Consider the following 19,748-nt stretch of genomic DNA (forward strand, 5'->3'; position numbering starts at 1 on the left):
CTTTCTCTGACTTATTTTGCTTAAAATAATACACTCTAGTTCCAGCCATGTCATTGCAAATGGTAAGATTTCATTCTTTTTGATGGCTGAGTAATATTCCATTGTAATACATACCACATCTTCTTTACCATCAGTCAATGGACATTGGACTCTTTCCATAATTCGGCTATTGTTGATAACAGGGTGCATGTGTCCCTTTGAATCAGTACTTTTATATCCTTTGGGTAAATACCTAGTAGGGCAATTGCTGGATCAGAGGATAGTTCTATTTTTAACTTTTTGAGGAACTTCCATACTGTTTACCAGAGTGGCTGACCAGTTTGCATTCCCACCAACAGTACAAAAGGGTTCTTCTTTCTCCACATCCTCGCCAACATCTGTTGTTTCTTGTGTTGTTATTTTTAGCCATGCTGACAGTTGTGAGGTAGGATATCTTGTTTTAGTTTTGATTTGTATTTCCTTGATGATGAGGGGTGTTGAGCATCTTTTCATGTGTTTGTTAGCCATCTGTATGTCTTCTTTGGAAAAATGTCTATTCATGTCTTCTGCCCATTTCTTAACTAGATTATTTGTTTTTTGGTGTTGAATTTGGTAAGTTCTTTATAAATTTTTGGATACTAACCCTTTATCAGATATGTCACTTGAAAATATCCTTCTCCCATTCCATTGGTTGCCTTTTAGTTTTCTTGTTTCCTTTGCTGTTTAGAGCTTTTCATCCTGATGAAGTTCCAATAATTTATTTTTGTTTTTGTTTCCCTTGCTTCACGTGACGTGTCTAATAAGAAGTTACTACAACTGATGCCAAAGAGGTTGCTGCCCTTGTTCTCCTCTAGGATTTTGATGGTTTCCTGTCTCACATTTAGGTCTTTCATCCAATTTGAATTTATTTTTGTGTATGGTGTAAGAAAGTGATCTAGTTTCATTCTTCTGCATGTTGCTGTCCAGTTCTCCATTGGATATTCTTTCCTGCTTTGTCAAAGATTAGTTGACCATAGAGTTGAGGGTCCATTTCTGGGTTCTCTATTCTGTTCCATTGATCTATGTGTCTTTTTTTGTGCCAGTACCATACTGTCTAAGTGACTACAGCTTTGTAATATAGCTTGAAGTCCAGAATTGTGGTGCCTCCAGCTTTCTTTTTCAAGATTACTTTGGCTAGTCAGGGTCTTTTGTGGTTCCATACAAATTTTAGGATGGTTTGTTCTAGCTCTGTGAAAAATGATGGTGGTATTTTGATAGGGATTGCATTAAATGTGTAGATTGCTTTGGGTAGTATAGACATTTAACAAAATTTATTCTTCCATTCCATTGATCATGGGATGTTTTTCCATTTCTTTATGTCTTTTTCAATTTCTTTCATAAGTGTTCTATAGTTTTCAGAGTAGAGAGTTCATAACTTACCTCTTCGGTTAGGTTTATTCCTGGGTATCTTACAGTTTTTGGTGCAATTGTAAATGGGATCTATTCCTTGATTTCTCTTTCTGTTGCTTCATTATTGGTGTATAGAAATGCAAAAGATTTCTGTACACTGATTTTGTATCCTGTGACTTTACTGAATTTGTGTGTTTGCTGATTTGGGTGCCTTTTCTTTTTGTTGTCTAATTGCTGAGGCTAAGACTTTCAGTATTGTATTAAATAACAGTGGTGAGAGTGGACATCCCTGTCGTGTTCCTTGCCTTAGGAGAAAAGCTCTCAGTTTTTCCCCATTGAGGATGATATTAAGTGTGGGTCTTTCATATATAGCCTTTATGATGTTGATATATGTTCCCTCTAGCCCTACTTTGTTGAGGGTTTTCATCAAGAATGAATGCTTTTCTTTCTCAAATGCTTTGCCTGCATCTATTGAGAGGATCATGTGGTTCTTATCCTTTGTTTTATTTATATGGTGTATCATGTTGATTAATTTGTGGATATTGAACCACCCCTACAGCCCAGGAATAAATCCCACTTGATCATGGTGAATGATTCTTTTCTTTTCTTTTTTATTTAATTAATTAATTTTTAATTAATTTAGTGAATGATTCTTTTAATGTACTGTTGGATTGGATTTGCTAGTATTTTGTTCAGAATTTTTGCATCCATGTTCATCAGGGATATTGGCCTATAATTCTTTTTTTTAATGAGGTCTTTGGTTTTGGAATTAAAGTATGCTGGCCTCGTAGAATGAGTTTGGAAGTTGTCCTTCCATTTCTTTTTTTTTTTTGGAGCAGTTTGAGAAGAATACGTATTAACTCTTCTTTAAATGTTTGGTAGAATTCCCCTGGGAAATGATCTGGCCCTGGATTTTTGTTTTTTGGGAGATTTTTGATAACCTGATTCAATTTCAGATCTTGTACTTTGAATAGGTCTTATCACCATGCTTAATTCTGTTACATTATCCAATGGATCTTTAGAAAATATTGGTTTACTAAGTTATGCAAACCTTCCAAATGTACACTTAGGAGAATGAAAAAGGCAAAGGGTGTTTATGATTAAAATGTTTTTGAGCTCACATATGCTCTTAAAAAATCTTGGGTGCATGGCCTGCCTGGGTGGCTTAGTTAGTTAACTGGCTGACTCTTGATTTCAGATCATGATCTCAGGGTCCTGGGATTGAGCCCTGCATTGGGCTCCATGCTCAGCAGGGAGTTTTTTTGAGGATTCTCTCTCTGCCTCTCTCTCTCTGCCCCTCCCCGCTGCTTACACACGCTCTCTAACTCTCAAATAAATAAATAAATCTTAAAAAAAAAAATCTTAGGTACCCTCAGGGCTTTCAGACCAAACTTTGAGAACTGATAATTTAGAGTAACTCTTGCAGATGTGCACAAAGAGATATGAATTATGTGGTTAATTTAAGTTTTAATTGTATTGGGGAAAAGAAGAAACATCTAAATGTTCAGTATGAATAGAAAAACAAATTTATAGTAGAATCACAAAGCTAAATTGAATGAACTAGGGATAAATGCATTCTCATGAGGAAATTTCAGAAATATAATGTTTAGTGGAAAATTAGGTTTGGTATGATATAATGCATATAAAATTTAAGAACACATAAGAAAATGTTGCATATCATTTATGGATACATAAATACACGGCAAAATCTAAAAACATAGGTGAGAAAGATACTAACACCAGACTAAATGGGAAGAAGGAAACTGAGCACCTTAAAAGGCCTCAGAGAAATGATCAGGTCAGAGTCAACAAATATAAATAACAGAAAAAGTCTGGAGTGCTCATCAGAAGAAAGGAATTAAACGTTTATAGTTAGAGCATGAGACCAGATCTGTACCTGCCTCTACTTTCCTGTAGCTATTGAGCTTTTGGCCTATGTCATAATCTGTAATAAAACCTTGATATTAAGTTCTAAAAAATATGAAAACATTTATCTTAATGCTCCAAGTGTAATTTTGGGACTATAGAGACCCATATCAAAGCCTAAACTAATTCCACATAATGGTGTGAATTTGGGGCAATGGGAGAAGATTGACAAACAGTCCTTGACTGACTGTGGAGTTTACCCCTAAAATAAATCCAAAAAGATTTTTCTCTGAAGTGGAAATTCTTGGCAGCATGTGCTCCCAGAATTTGTACTAGACCTTTTCTGAGAGATAGGACAGTACATCCAAGTATTAGGAATTCCCAGTTGGGGAGACCAAATAAATTCTAGATATTAATACTTAATCTAGGCCCTCCGCTTTAAATATGAACAGGCAAATAGGAATCAACAGTGCTTTTAAGAAATAATATACACTGAAAAAGAATACCAAATAAAGCAGTATGACTATCACCAGGGAAAAGAATAGAGGAAAAGAGAAAAAAAAGTGTATATATATCTAATTGACATCATTGAGATATTTGAGAAGGTCTCATAGCAAAATAATTAACTATTATAAAATAAACAGTGCTTTTTAGAAGATAAATATATAATTACTGTAATTAAGTAGACTTTGGTAGACAAATGGAAGGGACACAACTGAAGAAAAAAGAGTGAACTAGAGAATGGAGTCAATAAATTGCCGTAGAGGATAGTGAAAAGGACAAAGATTAAAAATGAGAGAGAACAGTTAATAGATGTAGAGGTTATGTTACAAAATATGTGTAATAGAAATTGTAAAAAGAAAGAACTTACACATGGAATGGAGGAAGGAGGAGGAAGAGGGGTAGGGAGGAGAAACGGAATCCAGACCTGCCTGGAAAAAGACATGAAAACTCAGATCCAGAAGGTCCACAGAATGATTTCAAAATGAGAAACAAAAACAAAAACAACATAGGTAGAATAAAACAAACACCACAAAGCTTTTAAAAATGCTTTCCTGTTCAAAGTCAGAATGCCATTATATTTTATGTATTTTTCATACAAAATTTGTTGCTGATGTATCAATTGTGTGTGTGTGTACATACATGTACACTAATTTATATGTGAGGTACATCTATGTGCTTTTCGTCAGTACCACCTGATTTTGGAAAAAGAAATATCATTGTAATTCTAGGTGTGAGTTAAAAAAAATAAGGATACATTGTCATAATACTGTTACATGTATTTCCCTCTAATTAAATGTAAATTTAGTGCAATTTAAATCCTAATCTTAATAAAATAGTTTATGAAAGTTGAAAATATGATTCTCAGGTTCATTTGTAAAAAAAATAGTGTTCAACATTTATAAGCTTAGTTGGTAATGTCCTACCAGAAAACAAATTATGTTATAAGGTTAGAGTTATTGAAAGATAAACCGTTGGTACCAAAATTCATTAGGGGGAATAAAAGAGAATTTGGAAGCACAACTGTATGTGCTGTGGGATTTAATTTATCAGGTGATGAAGTTAGCATTCATATCAGTAAGGAAAAGATAGCTTATTCAATATATGGCATTAGGTAATATCTATTTGGGAAATAGAGAAGCTTTATTTCATTAAAAATGCAAAATCAAATGATTGAATCTATAAAAGCTATAAAAAGTACTAGAATAAAATGCATGAAAATATTTTGTCGTATCACTTTGCCACTTTATACAGCTGGTAGCAGCTCTCCATCTTCTCTCCTCTGTCCTGCGTGCCTTCTGCCCCATCATTTTTACCTATTTTATTTAAATCCATAGCTCTCATTTCTGTTTGACCATATATATATAGTACATCTCTTGTAACTAGAATGTACACAATGTACAGAATGCAGAGATTCTGTCTGCTTAGTTGTTTACAGTATAGATTCAAGCTCTTTTCCTTTCCAAGTCTCCTGAACACTCTGTCTGTATCTCTCTCTCATTCTCTCTCTTTCTATATATATGTTACATATATATGTTCGAATAACATATATATATGTTCAATAAACTCTGCTTTCACTTCCAAGAAAAAAAAAGAAAGAAATTTGCCTAGTATAGAGTAGGCACTCAAAAAGTTTATTGAGTAAAAAAATGATTCATCATGATTATTGAGAGCATATTTATATATTGTGTAGTCTTTTGAAATAAAAATGCAATCTCATAAAATGAGATATAAAAATATTTGTTTAACTTGCATGGGAGATAACAAGCTTATGATCTAAATCCCAAACTTTCATCTATAAATAAGTAAACAGTGTTTCCCTTTTCCATTCTCTGTACCACTGCCATTTTCAACTTATCTTTATGTGCATTCTTTTGAGAGGGAGGTTTTGAGGGCAAAAGAAGACATAGTGTTCTTAACCTTCCTTACATAGGCAAAAATAGCTGTCTGAAAATAGTAATGTTTATTTTTAGAATGGCATTGGTGACTGGAAAATCTTTGTTTTGAAAGGTCAAAATATTGTACTACACTGGCCATTTTCTAATTTTTGCACCATCTCAGTTGGAATGTTTACTTTATCTCTTCCATTATTCTTTAAATTTCCAAATGTACATTCTTACCTCATCTTTGATTATGGACTGTAGTTACTTATTTTCAGTTGATTTCACAAGAGAACACATTATCTTTATTGATCTTTGAAGAGTATATTGAGAATAAATCATGACTTGGCTTATGACAAGTGAAACAGCTTATAGAGAAATAAAGGAATATAAAATAATGTCCATAAAGGTCTGTGGATATGCTCATCAATAAATTAGATTTAAAATCATTATTACATCTGAAGAATTGCAGTTTCACGTATCTTGATTCTTAATTCCAAGAATTCAGTGAGTTTGATGCATGTAAAATAAGGATGATACAATTTCATTAATTTGTAGCTTTGTAATAAATTAAAAGTCTACTGTTGATTAGTTCCTATACTGTTTTTTCCCCCGAATTTTTATGTACCTACAAGAAAACCATAGAATTTTCTGAGAGTATGTAAGTGTGAGAAGACTAAGATTAAAAATGTTCTATAGTTACTTCATATTGGATGATCCATACTTAGTAAAGGAAATTTGAATGAAAAATTTCAAAATAAAATTACAATCTATTGGAGGGTTTTTAAAACAATCAGGGGCACCTGGTTGGCTCAGGTCAGTTAAGTGACCAGCTCTTGATTTCATCTCAGGTCATGATCTCAGGGTTTTGAGATCAAACCCCCTGTCAGACTCCATGCTCAGCGGGGAGTCTGCTTGAGATTTTCTATCCCTCTATCTCTGCCTCTCCCCCTACTCTCTCTCTCTGTCTCCCTCTCTCTCAGATAAGTCTTTTAAAAGAATAAAACAACCAATGAATTTTAGGATGTGTATGGTTTATATCAGAATGCTGGAAGAGATTTAATCCTGTTGGATGATCCTATATGGATAAATCACCCTATGAATTAAGGTAACCAAAACTTTAATCATGATAAGAAGCATAGCAGCATATAATTGTCCTTAGAGGCAAACAATTTTTAACTGAATAGAAAATTTAAATAAAGAATTAGTTAAAGAGAATTTTAGTAAATGTAAAGTTGAGGTTGTCTCTTTAGGAGGCATAAAATTATAGAAGGAAATAAAGTAAAAATCCAATGGATGTCATTTAAGATTCATCATGTATTCTGTTTCAGTTTTCATTGTATCATTTTTAAAACACTGAATATGAGAAACCCATAAAAAATATTTAATTTAAACACTGTTAGACCATTTTCTCTGTAATATCCTATCTATAGTGTTCTTGAAGAGGGTACTTCCAGACTCACCAAATTTTAGAGGCCTTGCTAATTTTTCATTAATTCTCTATGAAGCTATTGATTGATACTATATTTTTAATTTTTATTTATACATGTGAAATTTTTATTGATGCTATATGAAACTAATGCAGAAGATATGAAAGTAAGAATTTAGAAACTTATTTTTTGAATGCAGATGTATCCCCATCCCTGACCCCCAAAATCCTGTAAGTATCCTCAAGAATACACACTTTTTTGTGGATATACAACAGAAATCTGCAGACAAGGCAAGTGATGTGAATAAGTAATCCATGTTTCTAAAGGTGAAAATGGTCAGTCCATCTCTCTCTCTCTTAGGGTAGTAATTATATTAAATAGTAGAATTAATAAAAAATGTGTTACTTCTGATTTTTACTCTGTATCTTTGACTTTATAAGTGTCTAGTTTGAATTCCCCTAGAACATACACTAACTCATGGACTTGTGTTTATTTGGGAGATGATCCTTGGAATCACAAGTGAAACATTGGGAAAGTGAAACAAGGAAAGGGGAAAAATCGGTAGTGCATTAATAAGCAGGTTACTGATTTTGGCAAGTGTGGTTCAGTCTCATTGGAAATTGAAAACCCTGATGAATTACCTCTGAATTGTCCCTCAGAGTGATAGGTATGAAGGGTATTTATTCATCATTAGGGTCCGTCTTTGATTGAGAGTTTTTCCTGGGATATAAAATTTTCGATATTTCTAGGCTGTTCTGTGTTCAGAAGAGAAAGTTCTCAGGTGAAAAAGCAAAGATTTTATTGTCAATAAGGTGAGAATTTGTCAGTGTGCCTAATCACAATGGGTAAATCTTAATGGTAGGAAGGCTGTTTTCTTTTTTCCTCCATGCCACACCCTGTAATTATATGAGTCTTATATACAAATTAATACAGAGAACAATATATCCTAAGTATACACTAGGACGTCCTCATCTATACTTTCGGCCTTTTCCAGGATTCTTCTGACCTTGTGTTCACATCCCAGTGTTTGCCTCTGCTCCTTGCTGTTATAATGATCCATTTCTCCTCATTTCCTTCACCTCCTTCTTACCCCTTAGCTCAGTACATTACTTTACTCTTTTTTGATGTAGTTGTTACCCACTGAGTCTTTGTTAACTTATGTCATGTCTTCTGTTCTAATCTCCACAGGGAGAAGGATCAGGTAATTCCCATTTCCTATTACGTCTATAATACTGAGAAAGCAAGCCCGACTAAATTAAGTAAAAATAGTATTACCTCACTTAGAATAAATATTCTCATTTCATCTTGATGAGTAAATTTATCTAGTATCAATTACCAAATAACTATTTTCTAAATAGATAATCAAACTCCACAGCTGTCCTGGCCACAGTTATCATCTCAATGAACATAGCAAAGCAGTGAGATTACATTTCCACTCAGTACCAGCAAAAGTACATTTGTATAAATATGCATTTAGATTTGACTCATTTTATTTTGGGAAACTCATGTATTTTCCCTGAAGTTTTGAATAAGCTCATAATACAATTTTATTTTAACCATTTTTAAATAAAAACGTGATTGAAGACAGTCTTTAATAAACTGGCTAATGACAATTCACTTAGCATTTCCTAAAGTAAATTATGTTGAAATTGGATTCAATGATTCAGGAAGTCTTATTAGATCCATTTCGAATGCCTCCAAATTGATACTGTGTATTTTATTTGCACTAGAATATTAAATCTACAATATCTTCTCTTATGAAATCTTATCTACGAGTAGATGCATAGTAGAGAATACAGAGAAAATGCTTTTCTAAATTACACTAAAACTCTGAATTATTTTGTGAATATTAAGTTAGGAATTGTAAAAACTTTCAATTTAATAGAGTAAGTGAACAAATGATTATTATGTAGTCATTTCCACTTAGGGACAGTGAAATACAATTTTTGTACAATTAAGAACAAAATTCTTATATTGAAAGGGGAAGTAGTACTTAGGGTTTTGATTTTCTTTTCTTTTTTTGTTTTGTTTTGTTTTTTTAAAGATTTTATTTATTTATTTGAGAGAGAGAATGAGATAGAGAGAGAGCATGAGAGGGGGGAGGGTCAGAGGGAGAAGCAGACTCCCTGCTGAGCAGGGAGCCGGATGCGGGACTTGATCCCAGGACTCCAGGATCATGACCTGAGCCGAAGGCAGTCGCTTAACCAACTAAGCCACCCAGGCGCCCGGGTTTTGATTTTCTAGTGCAAATATATCATTCAATTACTCTGACTGCTTCTCTTTACCACTGTAGATAAAATTTCTAAAGATGGAATTTCATTCTCCATTCTTGAGCTCAAAATATACACTAATAAGTATATACAAGGAGTTGGAAGAAATATCTAGGGGACACCAAAAGCATCAAAGAAAGAAATCTTTATTAACAGGGGAAAATAGGGCACCTGTGTGGCTCAGTTGATTAAATGTTTGCCTTCAACTCAGGTCATGAACCTAGGGTCCTGGGATCAAGTTTCACATGGAGCTCCCTGCTCCATGGGGAGTCTGCTTCTCCCTCTGCCTCTCTCTTTCTCTCTCTCTCTCTCTGTCTCTCATGAATAAATGAATAAAATTAAAAAAAAACAAGGGAAAATAAAATAATGGTTTATATGTCTTTAATCTCAACTCTGAGCATTTTAAAGTGGGAAATGTGAACGAAATATAATTTATGCTAGGTATTCATTAATAAAGTATTAAAGATGAAAGCAAGAGTCTGGGCTTACTAAGGAGACTCACAGCATAACTAAGGAATAGTTTTGCTTTGAGAGACTTTCTGATTATGAACAAAGAAAATAGATTCAAGTATATTTTGCTGTGATTGGGATTCAGGCAGAGAATTCTGGGAAAGGGCCTACCCAATTTCAATTACTAATTACCATTTACCCCTGATGGAAATGATAGTAAGCACTATAATTGATTTTATCATGCCAACATATCTTTAATATCAAAATCTGATATATACCATACCCAAAATTTAATATGATATACCAGTTCTCTGGTAAATACAGATACAACATTTAAGCCATTACCAAATAAAGTTGAAAAAAAACCATCATTCTCAAGGAAGACACAAGAACCCAGTGGACAGATACTTGAAGAGAGGGATCCCAGCTTTTGGAGTGTGAGGCGTTTAGGTCGTGTAGTTGTGGGGGGCACTACGTTCTCCCCTAACATGATCATACTCTGTTGTTGCAGCTGTATGATTTGATAGAACCTTAGCCAACAGCCTGTTCTGCTGCCTAATATTCATGGTTGAGGGAGCACCTGGACTGACTGCGTTAAGCATTCTGCTGTAGCCCATTTCTTTGGAGGTTTTCCAGGAGGCCATCTCTCCCTCATGGAGGCCAGTCTTCAAGTGACTAGACTTGGAACAAGTTAATACTGAGTGGGGGAAGTGTTTCAGCTGCGTCAAAGGCAGTGCATAAGTTAAAAATATGGACTGAACAACAGTGATTGGATTTATCAAGATGAATTTATTTGTTACCCTAAGATGAGCTATTTCAGTGGAGCAGTGAGGTCAAATCTGGATTAAAGCAAGTCTGAGAGGGTGCGGGGATAAGAAGTAAGAGAAAACCGGTAGAGACAATAGAAGGAATTTTATTTTTATTTTTTAAAATTTTTATTGTTATGTTAATCACCATACATTACATCATTTCAAACAATCTCTATACCACACATGGGGCTCGAACTCATGACCCTGCCACCGAGTCGCATGTTCTACTGACGGAGCCAGCCAGGTGCCCCGAAGGAATTTTATTTTTAAAGTGAAAAAAAAATAGTGATGCCACATAGGAAATCTAGAGGGCTTTTCTTTCTCTTTCCTTCCTTCCTCTCTCTTTTTTCTTCTTTCAAGATAGAAGGTATCTCAGCACATTTGTTTGTTGGTGGAGTATATTAATAAGTAAGAAATGATGATTGAGGAGAATGTAGACAATTCCTGGAGTAATGTCTTTGAGTCATTAGAGGGGATGGGATCCAGTGCAGCCGTGGAGGAGCTGCTTCTGGATAGGAGCACTGACAGCTCTTCCATAGTAACTTGAGTCAAGAGAGAGCCATGTGCGTAAAGGCAGGTAGCTTCATAGTTATGGTCATGGCATCCTGCAGAAATTCTCTTCTGATTGCTTCGTGTTTCTCAGGAAATTCAGGAATAATGTGGGGAGCTGAGGCCAAGCAGAAGAAGGAGAAATTGGAATGGGGAAACTTTAAGAAGCTAGTAATCAGATAAAATTAATGATTTACTTAAAGAGTAATTTTCAGTTCCTATTTTGTTCTTGGTCAATGATTTTAGGACTGTATACATTTTATTCTGGTTTAAAATGATTCCTTCGCTTAAAATTGGACTTCATTTGTAAGACTGAGGCAATAATGTGGCTTCTATTATTTTGGATCACTGGGTAGCTTCTGTTCTAATCTCTGATAGCAGTCACTCTTGACTTAAAGAGATAAGTCCTTCAGTTACTATTATATTATAGGGCCACATAAACTGAGCGGCGTAAGGGGGGGTACAGAATACTATGGGTTAAAGAAGAGAGGAAAATTCATGTAATTGAGGAAGATATGGAAAGATCTTAGAAGTCTTAGAAGAAATGGCATTTCAGTGTGAGACATCATTATGGATGGCATTGATAAAAGACATCATGTATGAGAGAAATAGGAGGTCCAGCATAGAATCTTGAGGAGTGTTTAAAATTAGAGGATTGGAAGAGAAAAAGAAGGAAGGTGAGGATGGTTGGGAAGAGCAGCAATCAGAGGAGTAAGAGGAGAACTCTGTTATTTTATTTCATCCAGTCACCAAAACACTGCTCTGTTGCCAGGAGTTCCACTAAAGCCCTGGACCCATAAGAGGGAGTCCACGCCTGTAAGATTTCCACAGTCCAATGAAAAGGCTTAATTGAATGTCTCTCCCATGATCGGAAACTTTCAGGTTGAGGGAATCCTGAAGACATTTTGAAGGGCCAGAGAATAGTGAGAAAATTATAATATGTTGAAATGTGAGCTGTTTAGTACAGATATTTACTAGTACATAGACAAGCAAAGCTTGCCTATTTTGTTGAATTCTTTTTATTTAAAATTCATTTTACTATGTACATGTAGAAATGATCTTTAACTGACTACTTTGAATATCTACCCTTTGTTTCTGCTTGTTCTGTGTTCTCAGGACACAGTAGTTCATTAGCTTTGCTGCTGTGAAAGTTGTATGCAGATCTGTTGGGCTGAGATCAAATTAGCTGGAAGTAACCTTTGAAAATTTGCAACCCAGTGGAGCATGAGGGCCATTAAACATGCAGTTTTCTTAAAGCAAGCTGGGAACTACTGGTGACTTGCATAGGTCAGAACTGCTGTTAAACTTAATTTTCTTCTGGAATAAAGGCTTTCTTGTTATACAAACTTGTTGCCACACATAACTTGATTTAAGACATAACTGCATTAGCTGAATGTCTACATTTAGCTCACTGAATAATTTAAATCATAAACATATTGCACATTGAATTTTCTTCCATAAAACATTGCAAAGTATTGCCCCCTCTGAATTAGTAATTGATGAAATGTAGAGAAAGCTTAAATCTGTCTTCAAAAGAATATTATAGGCATTTTAGTTTGCAGTAGCTAAGATTTTATGGGTAAGGATTTTTCTCCCCTTTCTGTGTGAGGTCCTGTAACATTTTCACTTGGCAATGCTAGCATTGGCAAAGGTTGCATGCTGGTTGGAGCAGACCTCATCATTTCTTCTAGGAGTTTCTCCTCTTAGGCACTGATGCCAGAGCTGCAGGCTTCTGACCATTTGCGTGGCTGGGCTCTTGGTATAGCACTCAACATCAAACCAAGACTTCAGGTTTCAGATCCAATGCTTCAGCTGTAGTTTAAAGTATATGTTATTCCTTACTAATGTAATGTGTGTGTCTCCTTTATCAACTTAGACTAATGATTAAAATCACATCTATCTCCTTAGTTAAATTTAGCTGCTCTGAATTCCCCAGCCCATCTCTTCTGAAATATCTTTCTTCCTTTATCACCATAAATCTGGTAGTCTAGTGCTGTTACCATCTTCTAAAAAGTGTGATTTGGTGACAGTCATGAGCTCTAATTGCTGATCCAACTTCATCTTAGGATGCAGGAGAAAGGAAAGATCTTTTTCTTATTGTTATGTTCAGCTGTGATCTTCCCTGCCATTCTGGCACTACAGGCCTGGACTCCTTGATGCTGAGCTCTTTCCTGAAACAGCTCCTTTCATTGATACACACAAACCATATCCCCATAAGGCCAGGGTGGCTGAAGAAGGAAGAATTTGTATTGTGTATAAACCAGCCTTCTCTGGTGACAAACTAGGCTTGGTAATGAATCTGAGTCACCTGTTCAGACTGCCCTCACGCAGGACGAATTTACCTTCTACAGCTCCTCGTGCCTTTTCTGCCCATGACCTCAGATTAGGTCATGTCCGTTTATCCAGAATATTCTGTCTCAAGATGCAATAGTCTGACATTTCATCTTTTTCATTTTCTTCCAGGCCATTTCTTGGTTTCCTATGCAATTCTTTTTATATCTTTTAGCAATCTTTTAGTAGTTTCTTTCATAAAAATATAAATATAACAAAACAGAACAAAAAAAAAAAAATCCCGAAGAACAGCACAAGAAAAAAAGAACCAACTGAAACTCCATCCCAGCAGACATGCAGTGCCATGGAAATATGATATTTGCAACTGAAGCTCCTTTGGGAATCCAGTAAGAATTTGTGTGGGTATTAAAACATTAGGCCAGTCAGTAAAATGTTTAGGTCATATAACAATTGAAATTTTGACAAAGCATTAATGATAGCAGAATAAATCATATTTTTAAAAGGAAAGAAAATATGTAAAATCTATTACAAGTTTCAGGAACCCCACTTTCAGCACCTGCCTTTTGTGGACTTATTAGAACATAGGGAAGAAAGAAAATTTAAGGTTTAAAAAAGTTACTTTATTGAGTCATGATGCATACATATGAGAGCAAGGTGATGGATGCTCTAACTTTGATCAATGTTTTTGTAAGTCAAAAACTCTTCTTTCCATTGAAACATTATACTTCTTTCTCTTCTCATACCAGAATTTTATAATGCATAGGAGCATAAACTGTGGATTCTGATTGCTAGACTTAATTCCCACCTCCACTACTTATTGGGCAAGTTAAACTCAGAAAATAGGAATAATAAATTTCTACCTCATGAATTAAATGTTATTTCAGGTAAAGTGTTTCACACACTGGTTCACATAGAATAAATGCAGTAACTAACAATAGGGACGGGGGAGGGATCCTGTCGGTGGTTTGGCTTCTTGAAGTTTTCTTCTAGAAGATTTTCCATACTGTCTCTGAGTTCTTACTTATATAGTTTACAGAAACATGGATTTCATGAGTGCTTTTGGGTTTCCAAGTTGCTTTTCCTCAGCAGCTTGATATCATGTCCAGTATTAGCAAGCCAGATAAATATCAATAAGGTGAAAAGAAAAAAGCACAACTTCTAAGCCAAATTGGAATGCAAATTATAACTGAGTGGACTTGTTTAGTAGATTTTAAAAATGCTAAAGGAGGCTAAAAGAGGCTTTCAGTATTTCCTACTGCTAAACTGCATAGGAAAGCATAAAGCTCTTATGATCCAAGATCCTTGCTTCTTAATTCAGAACCCACAGTTGTCCCTAGCCAATTCAAGTCTCAACCTTTCTCATCAGAATCAATCCAATAAATCAGATAAAATTTGCAGTTCTTCAGAATAATGTAATCTGCAGATGTATTTAATTACCCATAAATCATGATTCATATTAAAGCTTAATGTGACACTTGCTAGCAGAGAAATTTAATCAATTTATTATTATTTGACATTTGTTTATCCTCTGAAACAAAGGGCAGAGTTCATCTTACAAAATATTGGCCAAATTCAATTAAGTACTAGGCTTAAGAGCATATGAAGTCAACAGATGGAACAGAACTGAGGAGTCCTGATTCATGGCCCTTTTACTCAATTCTCAAACAATATTTTTCTTTAACTACATGGATTATTTTTGGTTTTGTTTTCCTAATAGAGATGTAGCCCAAAGTTGGATTATCTGATTAATCTGTAGACAAAGCTATGAAGATAATTACACTAACTTACAGAGGAAGAATCACTTAAATTTCACCAGATGCTAGAGAATTTTTCATAAGAATTATCAGAGACATGGCATTTAGCATCTATTTGGTCAAGATACTGTTCCACATATCCCTTCCTGTCAAAGAACTTATGTCTTTATTAAATATGTATCTGGCCTTGGGTGAATGCTGTTAGTTGATTCTAAGATATAGTAATCTATGTTCTCCAAGACTTATTTGGTGAACATAAAATATGCACATTTGGAAGTTGCTTTATTTTTAGAACTAATTAAATTGATGTTAGTATTATTATAGCAGCCCCTGTTTGTCAATTGTGTACAATATTCTGGACACTGTGACTAGCTCAGGTTTCCTGGAAGTGACCCTGAATGAGGATCCTTGTGCCAGTGACTTAATGAGAAAGGACTCCTAGGTGAACTCACTAAAGGGAATGGGGAGTGGGGGTGGAGAAGCAGGGCAGAGGGAGGGGAAATAGAAGGAAGGCAACCCGAATGCAATTTAGGCAAAGCTCTATGGAGGTCAGAGATCAGCCTCATCCTACAGAAGTCTGTAGAAAAGGTTATGCCTCAGACTATATCCCAGCTGTGTGTGAGGGAGCTGGCACCAGTCAGTCATTGTTTGAAGGTCTTCTTGAGAGGAATGTAAATTCCCAGGCTTTCCATGCTTTTAGTCTGGCAAAGCAGTCCCACAGGCAGTTCTTCACAGAGGAGGGGTGTATAGAAAACATAAAGAAGATCCACAGAATTATCTGTATTCTTTGTATGAGGTGAACATTAATATCCAAAATTTAGTTGAAGAAACTGAAAGAAATTTAGCAAATTGTTCAAAATCATACAATAACGAAGGTCAGAAGTTGAATTTAGAAAATTCTTAATTCATCCTGATGATAATGGTGTCTCAGTTTCACAGTGAATTAATTCAAGGCACTAAAATAAATGTGGTTTTTAATTACCTCAAAAACTTTCATAAAATAAGTGAGAAAGTGACAATATATGACTTAATACATATTGTTACTGGCAACACATTTCCAGAAATGTTAAATCCAATTTTTTAATACTTCCAAATTAAATAACATGCCATTGCTACAGTTAATTGTATAGAAATTGTCATGAGAAGAATTTCAGAAGACCTTTAGTTTCAGGGTCAGTTAGCAATAACTTTTTGATATGATGTGAAATAATTTACTAAAATATACAAAACATTGGTGCTTGAACCCACCATTAGAGATTCTCTGGTCTAAAGGGCAAGAGTATCATTTAAAATAAAAATACTCCTTGATGGGTGCTATTCCTTTAGAGTTTACAAGGAGTTTTCATGAACAGTCTCTCACTTTTCACCCATAATAATCCTCTAATCCTCTAATCAACATTTTTTGTTGTTCTTATTTTATACTTGAGACAGTTTAGGATCAAAAGGTTAAGAAGAATTTCCATGTATCCCAACTAATTAGATTTATGATCTGAGCCCCAGGTATTCTGACTCAAGAATACCCTAGTGGAATCGACTGCACTGTAAAACAGTACCATAAAACCATGCACTACATATCCACCATGTTAAATGTGCTACTAGGCACCTTCATGTGCCTTGTATTTGAAGTCAACAAACCATTCGCATTAAAACAACATGTATGGCGGGAAGGAGGAATGTAGGCCCAGTTGGAAATCAGATGAAAGCCATTGACTCTCCCTTCCAAGAAAAATTCACGAATATACATTTACACACATTTTTCATATATAATTTTAGTTGACTTCATGACATCTGAGTCCCCGGATTAATAAACTTGTTTTAGAAAACTCTTTAAGTATGAACACCTTAGAGTAAGATGAGCAGGAGACAAATGCCTGAGAAGGCTTAGCCACACGGTCTGCTCGTGAGGAACCTGGAGCTCAGGAAAAAGAGGAGGAGGTATAAAAAATGTAGGAAGGTATCAAAGGTTCATTCTTATGTTCAACCCTGTTCACGGATGTCCCTGAATATTCTGTCATTCAGTTTTTGGGATGAACTTTTCGTGTTCTTCTACCTTCTCTAAGTTAACATCTTCTGATTTCCCCAATATGTAGGTTTCTATATTCTGATCATCCTTTCATGTGTACACATTTCCCTGTCCCCCAGCTGCTCATCACAGGGGCCATGGGTATCACACAGTGTTCCAGGACAAAACTAATGGCATGCTCCTATTAGAATAACTCAAGAATTATTTTATTTAAGACCTCGTTACAAAGATTTGGGCAGGCTACAGAGAATATGGAAAGGATAATAAACTACCTACTAAGTTTAGTAACAGTGTAGTTATTACTAACCTTAGGTCTTGAGGGAAGATAGGGTATTTATTAGAACTTGGAAGCAAAGAGTTGTGTGAAGGGGACAATCTTAAAAATAGTTGTGACTTTGGTTCATGGACACGGCCTGCCTGAGATAATCATTCAATATGGGATTCAGAGGAATAAATACTCTAACTTTCTTCTAGACCCTCTGATGTGGAGCATCGAATCCTCATTGTCCAGCTGAACTCAACATGAAACATTAGGGAAACCTCTGTTGTAGTCCAATCAGTTCTTTCTTCCAAGAGAAAGCAACTTAATCCTGGATTCAAGGTGCAAACAGAATGTATACAGAAAAGTGAAACAGCATGTGTACAAACACACACACACACATACATACCCAACTCCTCCTACCTCAGTCAAGTCCCAGTTATTATCTACTCAAGATAAGATTCAAGTTACTCCTCTTTATGAAGCCTTTTCTGATTCCTTGCCCCATGCTGAATCTAAAGCAGGCCTTAATCCTTGGAAAGGCATACAACTTTGAGCCAAGCCACTACTCTGGCACTTGATCTGCCCTCCACCTGATTTAAAGAACTATTTGTCTTCATTTTATCTTCTTTATCTATTGAGAAGTGTCTTAAATGAAGAGGCTATGTTGTATATAGTTTTGACTCCTTCCCAGCACTTCAATAAATGTTTGAGTGATAGACTGAAGGCTAAGAATTAGTTTTGCTTATCTAAAAGAGGGGTATAATTACCAGTAGCTTTTCTCTTAAAGCATAGATCTCATCTTTTTTTGCTTTCAGCGTGCCAGACTAAAAAGCATTTTATCTGGGTTGCTTGGATACTAATGTTTTCTTCTATGCTGTATGAAAAGACTTTGTAATGCTTTTCAAACAATTTGTTCAACCTTTTAATTTTCTTGGGCATGGAAGATATAGCCAGATGCATTCTAATTTTGATTTACTTACTATACCCAAATAAGATTAACATGATACTTTTTCATATATTAATTTATTTTTTTCTCTCATTTAATACATGCTTCAAGATGAGGTATGCATAAACAATTATAATCAAAGGCAAAAATCATTAAAATGATTATAAAAGGAATGGAACACTAACTGAGATCAGAAAGGGGGAGCTTACTTCTTGCGGGGGCATGAGGAGAGGCTTTCTGGGTGGTTGTGCTGAGGAGTGTGCTGACAGCGGCTTTTTGAGGGGGCTATGACTAACCTGAGCTTCAGGAGAGACCAGCTAGGTGAGCCATGCCTTTCTGCCTTTGTTGGTACCAACTTTTTATTCTAGTTCTCCTCTAATCCTATTTCTGTTTGCTTTCTCCACCTCAGATCCATAAAGTGTTGGACTTAGAAGGGACTGGGTTCAACTGGTCAGTGATGAAAGGGCTACCTGGGCACAGAATAGGCTCAAGAGTAAACAGCCAATTCTAGTCTAGTTTTGTTTATAGAAACCAGATGTTTTACCTCCCGGACCAGAGCTCATGTTACCCACATGCTCTATTTTTCTGGAGATATCTAGTTAATCTCAGAGAGGAGAAGGGTGCTAAAGGTGTTGGTGTTGTGGAAGAATAGAGGGAATCTAAATATTTTGGAACTGACGTGAATAAATCTATAGTTCCGCCTGGTTTCTTAATGCAAAGTATGATCTGTGCAGATTCTAAAACTAGAGATTCCAATAGAGCTATAAATAATAATAATAGGAGATTCTTTTTTTCCATTCTGGAAATATGTTTCCAATCTTCTCATACATTGAGAATCCAAAATCTAGAGAAACTATAAGTGAAGAGTAAGATTTAGGGTTGAGTGGACAAGCCAAATATTTTTTAAAGGAAGTAAAAAAGAGCATATTATAGAAGTGGTGAGACAGAGAAGCATAGACTATGTGCCTTGGCACTGTTCTTAGTTGAGAAATGGATGTTCCATATATGACAGAGCTTTGGCAAGTATTAAAACATTGTCTTACTTCCTAAGCTAATTATAAATAATAAGCAATGAAATTATTCATACATTAAGTCTGCACTGTAACTCACTGGAATGATAGGTTAATGGTTATAAAAGTAGAAAAGGAGGCTATATATAATATAGGGATACATATATTTTTATAAAATTTTCCAGCATTTATAACAGAAAGCAGAGCTCTCTCTTTTTCATCCTATCATTGGAATAGCTTTTACTAAAAGCTGAAATGACATTTAACAACATCCTAGTGATCTATAATACAGATTTGTAAAGTGAGGTGTGACGTTTGATTCAGGAAGTTCTTGTCTT

The sequence above is a fragment of the Mirounga angustirostris genome, unplaced genomic scaffold (assembly GCF_029215605.1).
Source record: "Mirounga angustirostris isolate CCGP_5_RB_7025 unplaced genomic scaffold, mMirAng1.0.hap1 SCAF_7, whole genome shotgun sequence".
NCBI classification, from domain to species: domain Eukaryota; kingdom Metazoa; phylum Chordata; class Mammalia; order Carnivora; family Phocidae; genus Mirounga; species Mirounga angustirostris.